Genomic DNA, 11908 nt, shown 5'->3' on the forward strand with positions numbered 1-11908 from the left:
AACCACAAAGAGTATGAACAAAGCATTTTTTAGGTAATTTCAAAATCCCTCACAACTTTTGTCACATTGTCAGTGACTTTACAATTTTAAAAATCACTCTCCGCTTATGAAATGTTGCTTAGGGAGTACCTGGGTGGCTCAGTGGGTTAAAGGTTGGACTCTGATTTTAGCTCAGGTCATAATCTCAGGGCCCTGAGACTGAGCACTCCCTGTTAGCTCTGTAGGGGGTGTGGAACCCTCCCCTTCCACCCCTCCTGCCTACTCACTTGCCACAAATACTCTCATGGCTCTTGCTCTCAAAAAAAAAAAAAAAATACTGTTTAGTATAATTTTCTATATTGTCAGTAGGTGTGATTGGGAGAATTCAAACGTGCCCCCCAAGATTCCTGCTCCTTGACATACATACCCTGTATGAGTCCTAGGATTATGAATATGATGATATTATGTTAAATGGTAAAATGGATTTTGTACATGTAATTAAGGTCCCAAATCAGTTGATCTTCAGATATACAAATTATCCATGGGGGTCTAGTTGATGAGGGGACAGAAGGCTAGCTGAGGACAAAGTAGAAGCTGGCACCCAACACCCCCCCCCCCCCCCCCGCCCCATGACCTGTGTGATATTCCTCAGGCACACCTGGCTGCCCTGAAGGGAGAACAAATGGTCCTTGCAGGACAGGGGTCTCCCTCAGTTTACGAATGTCCTAGTGATTTACAATAGAGCTAACTTCCAGAAGACTCCCAACTACCTTCATGTTGGTACCTCATTAGAGAAAAAAAACCACACACACAGCTTGGCTTGATAATAACGAAGGCTCCAGTGTCCTGAAAGTCTTCTTTACAATACGTCAGCCCTTCTGAACACCCCCTTTGTCCTCACCTTCTCAACTCCTGAGTATATACTCAGCCACTCTTTGGGATCACGGGGCAGCAGCTCTTTCTGCCCATGGGTCCTGTCCCGTGCTTTAATAAAATCACCTTTGTGCCCCAGAGATGTCGTAAGAATTCTTTCTTGGTTGTCGGCTCCAGACCTCACTTGAATTCTAAAACTTCATCATAATCAATCATAAATGTCCTTTAAATCTAGGTCTACAAGTCAGAGATAAAAAGGGTCAGAGATGTAAAGAAGGTCAGAAGGATTCAATCTGCTGCTGCCAGCTCGATGCTGTCTAATACAGGTCAGTGAGAGCCATTGCAGTGGTGTGGCTGGGGCAGGATGTAGTCGCACCGAGTGGAAGATAGAGTAGGAAGTGAAGTAAAGCCAGAGGGTATCTAGATGGCTGTTGAGAAAATCACCTTCTTCTCTGTATCGTGTGTTCCTCCTGAGCAGAGACCTTGCCTGATTCTTCATATCCTCAGTATCCAGGTCAGGCCCCAGCACAAAGAAGCCCTTAGCACCACTTCCAAGGAAAACTTCTTTCCTGCACCTGCTGTTTCCTTCCAGGGAGGAAGATATCAATTATTGCGACACTCCTGGCCTTTGTCCTCTTAAAAGCTCTATCCCTTGGGAGGGGAGAGGAGTTGGAAGGACAACCTGGGCTGCCCATTAGGCCCTCTTCTCTCTCTCTCCTCTCTCTCTCTCTTGCTTTTTCTGGGTTGTAATTTTAAGTTTGAGGGATGCAGGAAGGCTGTTCTGATCCAGCCCCACCTGGAAATAACATATTTTCTAGCAGAATTTCTAACTTTAATAGGCCATAAAAAAATCTCTCTCTTCATCTGCTAGAAATAAATGACAATCTGTAATAGTCTTCTAAAAAGCTTTTGTAGAATATTGATAGAAATTTCCTATACTCCAAACTTCCAGGAATGCCATTTTTGGAAGGTGGGGTGGGGAGGGGACAGGAATGCCTTTTTTTTAAAAAACACTGTGCTGAAGTCTGTTGTTTTTGAAGTTTAATGAGGATATTTGGAGTGCCTTATTTTTTCTCTACTTTACACTCCTTTTATTCTTTATTAGTGTGATTTAAGGGGGTTATTATTTTACTCTCATGCTTGATTTTGGAGAGTTTTTTCCCTCTAGAAAATTTTGAGGGACAAACAGGTAATCTACTTTGAATTTTTCCTGAAAAGATATGAAAAATTCTCTAATAGGAGTTTTTCTTAGAATAATACTTAGAGCACAGATTGAATTAAACAACTAAATATAAAATTGAGTTCTTGTGTGCTATTTTGTTTAGTGTTTTTTTTTTTTTTAAGTGTTATTTATTTATTTGAGAGAGAGAGCACGAGAGGGAAGGGAGTCAGAAGGAGAAGCAGACTCCCTACTGAGTATGGATCCGGATGCAGGACTTGATCCTGGGACTCCATGATCATGACCTGAGCTGAAGGCAGTCCCTCAACCAGCCACCCAGGCACCCATTTTGTTTAGTGTTATCAGTACTAGCTCAGCACATAATTCTACAAATATTAAAATTAGATATAATCTAATCTCTAGTTTTCTGATTTATAGTATCATAGTTTTTCTACATATTTTTAGTCTCAAAAGAAAATGATTTTTAAAGTTGTCTGGATAATGAGCTCAATATTTGTATTAACTGTTAGTCTATTTAACAATTTAACAATTCGGAACTTCTTAGTAATTGTTTTGTGTGTAAATTAATAGCTGTCACTATCAGTTAATTATTGGAGCTGTTCTCTCATGCATGCATAAATAAGGTTATATTTCAACTACCTGATAGAATTTCAAGAATTGAGGCTTATGAGAAAACTTTTTACTGTAAGTCACAATGAGAATACTTCTTATTCAGAAGTGAATATGAAGAGATAATTGATGTATTCAAATAATGGGGACACTTTATATTAGCAAAGTTGTTATGTTGATTAGTTATGATAGAAACCTAGGGATCCTCAGTCATGCATAAACATAGTTAGTGTTCTTTCCTTTATCTTTTAGTTTTTCCTGTGGGTTTATCCATTTTGTTGATCTTTTCAAAGCAAGTAGTTTTGCCTTTGTAAATTTCCTCTATTGTTTGCCTGTCTTCTGGCCCACTGTTTTTTGCTTGCTTTGGGTTTTGTTTGCACTTCTTTTTCTAGCTTTTTAAGGTGGAACTTAATGTTAGTGATTCTATATTTTTCGGCTTGTTTTTTTTCTTTCTTTCTTTTTTTTTTAAAGAGGGGGGGAGGGGTACAGGGAGAGAGAGAATCTTAAGCAGGCTCTGTATTCCCAGCATAGAGCCTAACACTGGACACCATCTTACAACCCTGAGAGAATGCTTAATGGACTGAGCTACCCAGGTGCCCCAACTTGTCTTCTATGATAAGCATTAAAAAAAATACATTTCTGGGGTACTGGGGTGGCTCAGTTGGTTAAGCATCTGCCTTTGGCTCAGATCATGATCCTAGTGGTCCTGGTAGGGAGGCCCCCATCAAGCTCCCTGCTCAGCAGCATGTGTGCTTCTCCCTCTGCCTCTTCCCTAGCTTGTGCGCACACACTCTCTCTCTCTTTCTTTCTCTCTCACTCTGTCTCTCAAATAAATAAAATCTTTAAAAAAAAAAAAATACATTTCTTTGTAAGGACTACTATCGCTCTACCTTTAAGTTTTAATATTAAGATGTTTATTATCTCGCAGTTTGAAATATTTTCTTATTTTCCTTGTAATTTCTTTTTTGACCCTTGGGTTGCTTAAAATTATGTTTTTCCTCCAAAGTAGCAGTATTTCTAGATGTCTTATTGTTGTTTATTTTTAATTTAATCCTGTTTTGGTTAGAGAACACATGCTATTTCATTACATTTAAGTTTATTGATATTGTTTTTGTCCCAGAGTATTTTCTAATCCTGTTTACCTACCATGTGCACTTGAAAAGAAAGGGTTTTCTGCGGGAGGGTGTGATGTTTTGTAAATGCCAATTAAATTAAGATGATTGATAGTGCTGCTCAGAACTTCTTATGTCTTTGCTGAATGTTTAAAATTAGTTTTAGCAATGGGTAAGAGAGAGGTGTTAAAACTGCCAATTAGGTAGCTTTGTGTATTTCTCTCTTTAATTCTGTTCTTTTTGCTTCATGTATTTTGAAACTCTTTTATTAGGTACACACATATTTATGATTGTTATGGCTTTGATATGAATTAACCCTTTGTCATTATTATATCATCATGAACATCTTATCTCTGTTAATGCTCTTTATCTTAAAGTTTATATGATATTAATATATATTGATATATTATAACATGTATAAAATTAACATACAAAATATTACATGTGAACTATGCAATTAACATAATGTATTATAAAATATGTAAGTGACAGAACAAAACAGTTTTCTGTACCCTTCTCAGACTTACTGAATCATAGTTTTTGGAGTTAGTTTTATAAATCTGTATTTTAAAAAATAAAACCTCCGTGTTGATCCTGAATCAGCATGTAAGACAGGTATTTGATTACTTAAGGTAAATTTTTAAAAAAAATTGTTACTCTGTGAATTTAAGATATAAATTCTGAAATTCTAATTTTAGAGAAGGTTGACAAAATAGGAGAAAATAGGAATCTTCCAAGTCACCTCGGGTGAGAAAACTGTGACTTGCAATGTATCTGTACCTCCGTTATCTCAAAGTTAAGAAGTAAGAGTGATGCAACTGGGCTATTTTATAAGCTTAATGAATGGTCAGTTGTTTAGAAGCCTGGGTTATTTCTCATATGAATGATTTGCTAAATTTCTTAAGCTTATACTTTATTATTAATTACATATATTATGGATACAAAATATCATTGTTCTAAGTTGTAGAATATTCTATGTGATAGGAACTACAGTTTCAGATGGAGATGGTTAAAAACGACCTCTCTGAATTTAGTTTACGTGAGCCCAGGTTTTTCCTAAGGCTTTTTTCCCCTCCTAGGTTTCTCAGGTGGAAAGAATTGATGGGAAGCTGTATCATCAATCCAACTCAAAAGCAGGCGCAGGTCTGAAGTCAGGATTAATAAGCTGTTTTATCCACACATGCGCACACATGCACACGCACGCACACATAAACAATCTGCTCACATTTGCAGGCCTTATAAATGTGAACGATCTTTTTTTATTGGTTTCTGCATGGGAATCTAACCAAAAGAGTGCAATTAAAAGAAATTAGAGTAGAGTCAATGATTAGGCATCTGTGTTGTAGTTTTTCAGTTTGTTACTTGGCATTGCTTTTGCGATGAAAGAACAGAAAACATCGGACTCAAATATGGGAAAATCAGCAAGATGGCAAATAAGGAATATGGAACAGAAATTGAAATTTTACGTATCTATTTTATTGATATCCTCAGGACAAGGATAATTTTTTTAATCTATTTACTACCAATCACTGTGGCATTTTACTTTTAAGTGAACTCCCTTCTTGGAAGGAGGCAGGGTCTGGGACAAAGCAGGTAGAAAAATGATTCGGCTTAATGGCAGAGTTCACAAGTTGGGCAGAAATCCCAAGGCATAAAATTTAATAGGTTCTCCTCATACAAGATGCCCAGGAAAGCCTAGGGATATCTAAAACAATAATTAGTCTCCAGACAAGACCATGGAGTGGAAGACACACTTTTTGAGGCAGTTGGCCGGCAGTTTCTCAGTTCCCACGCTGACTGCAGTACTATGGGAGACTCAGAAGCCATCATCCCCAACATTTTTCAGTCTGCAAATCACTTTAAAAACCCCAAGTGGATGATAGATGATGGTGAAATATAGTTAGTGCTCGGAGCCAGCCGCGATTTGAGCTCTTGGCATAGGCACAGCATAAAGTAGCTTTAAAAAATGCCGCATTGCTTTATAGCTCCTTGTTGATTTACAGAGTGGTATCTCCTTCACATTTTTGCTCATTTACATCCGCTGTTTGTTTCTTTTTGTGTTTGTGTTAGCTTGGCATGATAAGAGTCAATATCTGGTCTGGGGAACAATTTTACTTTATGATTTTCTGGGTTCACAAAGTAGAGAACAGAGGTAACTGGCAATAGTTCAACCTAAAATAAAATAGTCCCCTGAAATTTATGACTGATACAAAAACATTTGTTTCTTTATCCATTTTTGGGGTTCAATTATAAACTGAACTAGGTAGTGCAGCTTAAAACTATCAGAGAACTATAGGCACCTAAAATAACCTCGTAAGTTCTTAAGAACTCAAAGATGTTGCTTGAAGCATATAGTTCTAATGAGTGTGACTTTGCAGCCTAACAGGATGGGATAAGAATTGGATTTTCCATTTCCTGAAGGCAGAGCTGGTTTTCTATGTAGGCAGAGTAAGCAGCTGCTTCTATACTGGGATTTGAGGAATACTAAAATCCGTTCCCTCTTCTCGGAAGCTGAAGTACATATTTCATCTTCTGAATATTCACAGTTACAGAAAGAAAGAATCTTAAGAGACTTTGTAATCCAGTTTCAAGCTTTAGAATGAGGAAACTGAGATCCAGAGAGGTCAAGCACTTTGTCCAATCTTTACTTCTTTCCAGAAGTTTACATAAAGTTACATAAAATGAATACAACAGGGAATCTGTAAAACTTGAGGGGGGGGAGAAGAACAGAAAAAAATTAATATACATTCTGTAATGACCTATTTAAGTATTTTCTATGTGACCCCAAATATCAAATTTACAAATCCTGAAAATGAATGTAACTGTGAATTTCAGAGAACTGTTTTTTATAAAAACCTTCAGTGTGGGGACACCTGGGTGGCTCAGTCAGTTAAGCATCTGCCTTCAGCTCAGGTCATGATCCCAGAGTCCTGGGATCTGAGTCCTACATCTGGCTCCCTGCTCAGCTTCTTGCTTCTACCTCTGCCTGCTCTTCTCCCTGCTTGTGCTTGCTCTCTTGTTTTCTCTCTCTCTGAAAAATAAATAAATAAAATCTTAAAACAACAACAACACCTTTGGTGTGGATAGATAGGCATATACAAAGTGCAATTATATGAAAGTAATTCTGTTAGGGATCGGGATTATGGTACCCTGCTCTGAACCTGGTCTGTCTGGGTTTAGGAAACACAGTAAGATATATGCTTAGAACAGCTGAAAATGATTTTCACTAGAATCAATACAATATGAACAGTCGTTGGCATGTTGGACAAGCTTTGACCTTCTCCCATCTTGATGTCAATCACATACTTCCCTGAAAATGGCCAATTTAAAAATCCATTCTAACAGTTGTATGCATTGTGTACAAAGAATAGGAATTCAACTACCAGAGCAAAAACCTCAAGAGAAAGATGAAGATAGAACATTTTAATTGGCCAAGAATCTAAAGATTAGGTTGCATGATGAAACCAGTGAAGAGTTAGACATTGAGAATCCCATATGTTCACACATATGCTCTGAGAATTTTGCATTTTCATTTAATGCCATAGGAGTGAAGCAGATGAAAACTTCCAGTAAATTTAATTTCAGAATAGTTTGAAAGCTATCCCTTAAACGGATTAACCTACACTCAGTTCATACTGCAATCTCTAAGTATATATATATATATATATTTTGCAATATAAAACAAAGCGAAAACTCACATCACTACATTTTTCTATTACATTCATGGTTATGTACGTTGTTCTTTCTCTAGAAGAAGTCAAGTCTTTTCTTTTTCTTTTCTTTTCCTTCCTTCCTTCCTTCTTTCCCCGCCTCCTCCTCCTCCTTCTTCCTCCTCTTCTTCTTCTTTTGTTGTTGTTGCTGTAAGTAGCTCAGTGAGTACTTTATAGCCTAGAATTAACTGCTAATGCTGTCTGATGCTGTTTCTCTAACATCCCATACATAATGCATCAAGAAGTCATATTGGTTCTGTCTCCAACAACTTCCCAAATCTAATGACCTCACAACATCCTTACTGCATTATCATGAAATCAACATCATCCCTTAATTTCACTACATCAAAAGTTTCCTAATGGACCTTTCAACTGCCCCACTTGTTCCCATCCCCAAACCTCAAGGCCATTATCCAATCAGCAGTCAAAGGTATTTTTTTAAATGCTTTTCAAATCTTATTATTCCTTTTTGTAAAAGCCTCTTAAGACTTCCTATTATTGGAACACAATCTTTATTCTTACCATGTCCCTCAAAGTTCTGTACAATGGAGGAGGCTTTTCCAGTGGGTCTTTGCTTCTCTCTGTGTCAGCTGCACTGTCCTCACTGCTCCTGACAGGCAAGGCATGTACCTTTCTCAGAGCCTTTGGAATTGCAGTTTTCTTTGCCTGGAACCTTCTCTCTGATGTGTCAGACTCTATTTCACCATCTAGACCTCAGCTGAATTGCCAGCTCCTTAAGACAAGCCTCTTTGACAACCCCACTGAAAGCATCAGCAGCTTTGAACATTTTTCTTATGACCCTATCTTGTTTCCCTCTAAAGTTTTATTTGTGTATGTGTGATTGCCATTTGCCTCCTCCTAGAATATAAAACTCATGAATGCAGGGACTTTTCCTGCTCACTTCTGTAAATACTTTAGAGCTATAGCTTGCCTCAGTTAGAAAATTATTGACTGAATGCGTGAAGAAGAAATGCTGCTCTTGACATACAACCATAATGTTGCTGATTGAGAATTAGTAGGACACGTGTAAAATGGAATCATCAAGAAATAATTATAACAATAATAACGTTTTTTTGTCATTAAAGGAAAATATTTCAAAGTGGTTTGATTAGTATTTCAGCCCAGTGAAAATATGGGATGTAAGAAAGTTGATCCATATGGGAATGTAGCCCATGGACTCAGCATCACATTTATCATTCTCTACTCAAGGGACTGGTCACTGATGAGTGAAAGCAAATTGGCAAATTTGATGGGACAGTTAATACTATGTCTTTCTGGTCACCTCATCTGGTGGTAGAAAATATTGTCAATGAAGAGTAACAGCAAGTAGAAAATATTATCAATGCAGAGTAACAGTAAGTAACAGTAAGATTTATCTCAACACTGACTCCTATCAGGTTTTAAGACCAACATGACCAGTGTTGGTCTTTACTAGGACTAAATACCTGCCAAAGATATAGTTGATTCCTGTCTCCTTCCTGATGATCTTCTGTTCTGTTTTCTGGGAAGCTTCTTTAGTCATGGGAAATGTAGCCTAGCAAGTTTCTGATGTTGATTTACACATTCCAAGATTTGCAAGCCACTTAGAAAAGCTATGTTGCGCATTAGAATTCAGCTTTAAATAGCTCTTGTTGGCTGAAATGAAAATAGAGTATCCTTTAATTCCAGGCATAGCTTATTTCTAATAAAGCATTTGTCAACAATCTGGCATTTGCTTTAGGAAAAAAAAAAAAAAAAAAGGACATTTGGGTAGCACTTAAAATTTACATGGGTGAAGATGTCAGAGTATAATAAATGTTAATTAGCTCTAACTACAGTCTTTTGCAGAAATAAGAGAAAATTTATAAAAACTGATTATACTTTATTTGTTTGGTACTTTCTAAAATGGACTGTGTTACAGACTAATAAATTACCAGTAAAGGATGTCATTAGTTAGTTACTTAAAAATTACAGTTTTGAGTATAATGCTAGCTCAGTGCTGATAGGGAAGAAATCTTGAGCAAAGATTCCAGGTCTTATCCTTTGGATATTCTGCCTTCAAGAATAAGTCCCTGGGGAATGGAAGAAGTCTACCAGAATGACTCCAGGAGGACCCCAGGATAGCCCCATGACAAAACTGTGAACTCACTGAGGTGTTTGCTTAGTACCTTTTGCCAGTTTTTACTGGGTCATTTTCTCCCTTCTTATTTGTTGAGCAATTTGTGTCTCCTCCCTCTCCCTCAGTATTTTTCCTCTTGTGCATTAGTAAAACCTCAGAGGTTCCACACTTATAATGTTAGAACGTTGTGCTTATAACTTATCTTCCCTGTGCTTTAGTTCCCCTGTGTGTAAAATGAAATAATAGCATTTTCTATGTCAAGGATTTGTGGCTTTGGTTAAATGAGGTAAAGAAATGGAAAACACAGAAGTCTCTAGCACATAGTAGGTGCTTAATAAACAGTAGTTCTATCAAGGTAGTTAAACTTTTTTTTTTTTTTAAGATTTTATTTATTTATTTGACACAGAGAGAGAGAGAGAGAGATCACAAGTAGGCACAGAGGCAGGCAGACAGACAGAGAGAGAGGAAAGTAGGCTCCCTGCTGAGAAGATAGCCCGATGTGGGACTCGATCCCAGGACCCTGAGATCATGACCCGAGCAGAAGGCAGCGGCTTAACACACTGAACCACCCAGGCGCCCAAGGTAGTTAAACTTTATGAGTAATTATGAAAGGACTATTTTAGATATCTAGGCACAATAAGAGTTGAATGGACAATCTTTGGGGCTGGGATCCTTCCATGTTGGTCCTGAAAATATAGGATTTAGCCAGTTCTTACCCTGAAGGTCAGCTGAGTTTGCTTAAGAATTTTAAGGTTTAGTTGGCCACTGCAGCCAAAACTGTCCAGGCCCCAGAATTTTATGTTATGGCTACCGAAATTTTTGAGTGGGCAATGGGTTAGCAGCTTCACATTCCTTATTTGCAAGTAGAATGCTACCAAAGTGCCACTAGATTCCAGATATCCTCTGTAAGATGATTTAAGGAAAAAGAACAAGCTGAGGGTGAAAGTTGCTGTGGTATTTCTTTTTAAAGCTTTTAAGGTCCATGTAAATTAAGTGACATAGAGTCTCAAACTCATTCCTGGAGATATTAGATGATATTTTATTGCATAATACCATGCACATAATTTTTTGCACATGTGATATGGAGAAAGAACAGAAAACAATATAACAGTTTTATGCTATATTTATCAATATGTATGGAAACATGTTGTGGGACACAATCCTAAACACCACGCATGGTTCTTGGCACTTTCATTAATTTTCTCATTTGTTCCTCAAAGCCAGTCTATGAAGAAGAATTTATTCTTCAGTTTCCCTGTAAAAAACTGAGTGGCAGAGGTTAAATATCAGGACCATGGGCACCCACTATGTCTAGATGCAGAGCCAGGATTTGCACCAGGGCTCTCTATGTCTAATCAGAGCTTGTGCTCTTCGCCACTGCTTTCTTAGACTACAAATCTGATTGGTGGTAATGGAAGACTTTTGTTCTGACAGCAAATACACAAGCTACCTTCCTTGTTTCCTAACGTTCTGTCACTGATTTTATGATTGGTTAAATTAGAATTGCTGGATTTCTGTTTGCTCAATGCTTCAGCAATGAAATGGATCTCAGATTCGTAATTGCTCATTATAATTATAATGCAATCTTACATTTTCTACTAAGCACTAGTAACAATGAATTTGAATTCTAAAAATTATAATGCACAGAGAATATGTTTAATCATGATTGTTTCATTGCCATTTGGAAGACTAACCCTATTTTATTTCCTCAAAGCATGAATTTGTGGGGACTAAACATGTGGAAAAAATACTTCCCATATATGAGAAATCAGTGCCTCCCTTCTACCTCATCACATCCAAACTTCACTTATCTGAAGTCCAAAAAAGTAAAAGATCAAAAATCTCCAGTTTTCTTCCCCAGTCTCTACCTTTGCACATGAGAAATACACAGATGAGTCCTCGGTGGAGTGCGGAGAGGAGCTCCTAGAACTCAGATTTCCAGTCTTCCAGTTGATTTCTGAGAAAAACAGATGGAAAACAGAGTAGCTATAAAGATTTATCAAAATGAAACAACTTCTAGGATACATCACAACATTAGCAAAGATTTAACCTAATCCCTTCTAGCTTTTTTTGTGTTTTTAAAGATTTTATTTATTTATTGAACAGAGATCACAAGTAGGCAGAGAGGCAGGCAGAGAGAGAGAGAGAGAGAGAGAGAGAGGAGGAAGCAGGCTCCCCGCCAAGCAGGGAGCCTGATGTGGGGCTCGATCCCAGGACCTTGGGACCATGACCTGAACTGAAGGCAGAGGCTTTAACCCACTGAGCCCCCAGGTGCCCCTCCCTTCTAGCTTTTTAATTCACTTTAAAAAATGTAGATGTTCATCATATGGATCCCATGATATTATAA

General features: G+C 37.6%; 1 long non-coding RNA gene across 1 annotated transcript; it reads right to left on the bottom strand.

The window, feature by feature from the left end:
- Window positions 1-10580: 10580 nt before the first annotated feature.
- On the bottom strand, window positions 10581-11515 carry LOC309841779. The gene is made up of 2 exons (XR_014299308.1): window positions 11430-11515; window positions 10581-10826 (listed from the first exon to the last, which is right to left on the bottom strand). It is a non-coding gene; the product is annotated as an uncharacterized lncRNA (long non-coding RNA).
- Between the last annotated feature and the right edge of the window lie 393 nt (window positions 11516-11908).

This window comes from Mustela nivalis (genome assembly GCF_964662115.1).
Source record: "Mustela nivalis genome assembly, chromosome: 10".
Lineage (NCBI taxonomy): Eukaryota > Metazoa > Chordata > Mammalia > Carnivora > Mustelidae > Mustela > Mustela nivalis.